A 2,152-nucleotide genomic window follows, 5' to 3' on the forward strand; every position below is an offset into this window, starting at 1 on the left:
TCTTGAATAATCTTAGACATCTTACAGTAAATGAAAATATTGCTTGCCTAATTATGATTCCAATTTTTTTTTAAGATTGAGGATTTCTGGGTCACTGTTTTATTTCTTTCCTGAACTGCAGAGAGGCTGTTGGCTACCTCTGTACAGCTTTTGGGTGAGGACAGCATAACTTAGAGCTGTCCTCAAAAGGAATCATCTTTGGATGTTAATGATTTTCCAAGGGGAGATTTTAATTCAGTTCATTCTGGGTGCCAGTATCAGGATGAGATTTTCAGGGTTCACCCAGAGCGATCATTTATAACAATACCGGTAAAGCATTTAAGTCAGTATATCTTTCTATGGCCTTCCATTGCCCTCAAAATAAAATCCAAACTTCTTAACAAGCTTTAAGGCCCTTTACAGTCTATCCGTATAGCCAATCCAGTGGTCCTCTATCCTTGGGATCCTTGGGAACATGTCACTTCTGTCGAACTTGAGTCTGCAGTGTAACAGTTGCTTACATTCTATCTCCCCCACTAAGTTGTGAGCACTGGACTCTCATTCCTGAGCATAGGACATGGTGTTCTGTAGCAATCCATAAATATCTGATGAATGAATTAATGAATGAAAAGAATTCAGGCCAGGTGCAGTGGCTCATGCCTGTAATCCCAGCACTTTGGGAGACCGAGGCGAAAGCATCACTTGAGGCCAGGAATTTGAGACCAGCCTGGCCAACGTGGTGAAATCCCGTCTCTACTACAAATACAAAAATTAGCTGGGTGTAGTGGCACATGCCTGTAATCCCAGCTACTTCTGGAGGCTGAGGCACGAGAATCACTTGAGCCTGGGGGGCAGAGGTTGCAGTGAGCTGAGACTGTACCACTGTACTCCAGCCTGGGTGACAGAGTGAGACTCTGTCTCAAAAAAAAAAAAAAAAGAAAGAGAAGAATTCATTGATGAACCCACACTATGGAATGAGCTATGAGTACTTTACTAGACAGTTAGCTTAGGCAAATGTAGTAATATAAGCCTGTGAAGATCATTGGTCTACTATTAACTTGTTTTTCCTCACTATGAAATCAGTAAGCCCTTCAGTGGAGAGAGGCCAGAAGAATTCATTCTGCCCTGGCTCCATCTACCCGGATAAATTTTCTTTTTTGGCCCTAGCATTGCATTATCTCAAAGCCTCTTGTCAATGCCTCACTCCTCTGAATCCCACGCTTATGTGCACTCGAATGGGTTCTTTCCTTTATGAGAATTTTAATAGAAATTGCTAGGACTTCTCAGTCTATCTAAATGAAGTTGTACAAAGTTCACAGTCTAAGGATGATCCTTTTTCAATAAGCTGGACTCTTGGTGTTTCTAATTTGCTATTGTAAGACCTCTGTGTTGCCTGACCTTGAAGAAGCCTGACTTCCTTTATTGTGCCTTCTGCAGAAAGCAGAGTTCTGCTGCCTTTTCCTGAGGCATATTTTTCTCTGTCCCATTCTGTCTCTTAGCTTTATGCAGGAGCATTGGCAGATATAATCAAAACCACCACCACCCCTGTGCTAAGTACTCCATCCATATTTAATATTTTTATTTTCACTTAAACATTTTTTTTTGGTAAAAAGTATGTAATGCTTCATGAACTTGTGTGTCATCCTTCAGCAGGGGCCATGCTAATCATCTTCTCTTATCATTCCAATTTTAGTATGTGTGCTGTCAAAGTGAGCACTCCATCCAAGTTTATTCATGGAATCCTCACAACAGCCTATGGAGTAGGTGCCGTTATTATAAACTTCTTTTTGCAGATGAGGAAATTGAGGCATAGAAAGACCGATTTGCTCAAGGTCACGTCTAGGGACCCTTGTGGCCTAGCTCCAGGACATTACACTCACCTGGATTTTTCTTGGGACCACTTCTCCTCTGTGTGTTACACTAGCAAATATTCTGCATCCTCCACCATCCTTGCTCTAGCAGCCAGAGCTTTTTTATGTCATACTGACCTTCCTGTGGACTTTATAGGCAGAGCCATGAAAGCAAAATGCTTTCCTTTCATGTGGTCTTCATTTCTTCCGTCTGCCTTTCCTTCTTGCTGACAGTCAGCCCTCGACCTTGTGCTGAGTGATCTGTGGGTATTCAGCACTTTTCCCAGTCATAAGAGAATCCTGCTGGAGGAAGGATGATGTGA

At 42.1% G+C, this 2,152-nt stretch overlaps 1 non-coding gene across 1 annotated transcript; it reads right to left on the reverse strand.

Moving 5' to 3' along the window:
• Nucleotides 1-1,587: 1,587 nt before the first annotated feature.
• On the reverse strand, nucleotides 1,588-1,696 carry LOC129035891 (U6 spliceosomal RNA). The gene has a single exon (XR_008502385.1). It is a non-coding gene; the product is annotated as a U6 spliceosomal RNA (small nuclear RNA).
• Nucleotides 1,697-2,152: the final 456 nt, after the last annotated feature.

The sequence above is a fragment of the Pongo pygmaeus genome, chromosome 3 (assembly GCF_028885625.2).
Source record: "Pongo pygmaeus isolate AG05252 chromosome 3, NHGRI_mPonPyg2-v2.0_pri, whole genome shotgun sequence".
In the NCBI taxonomy this organism is placed as follows: Eukaryota; Metazoa; Chordata; class Mammalia; order Primates; family Hominidae; genus Pongo; species Pongo pygmaeus.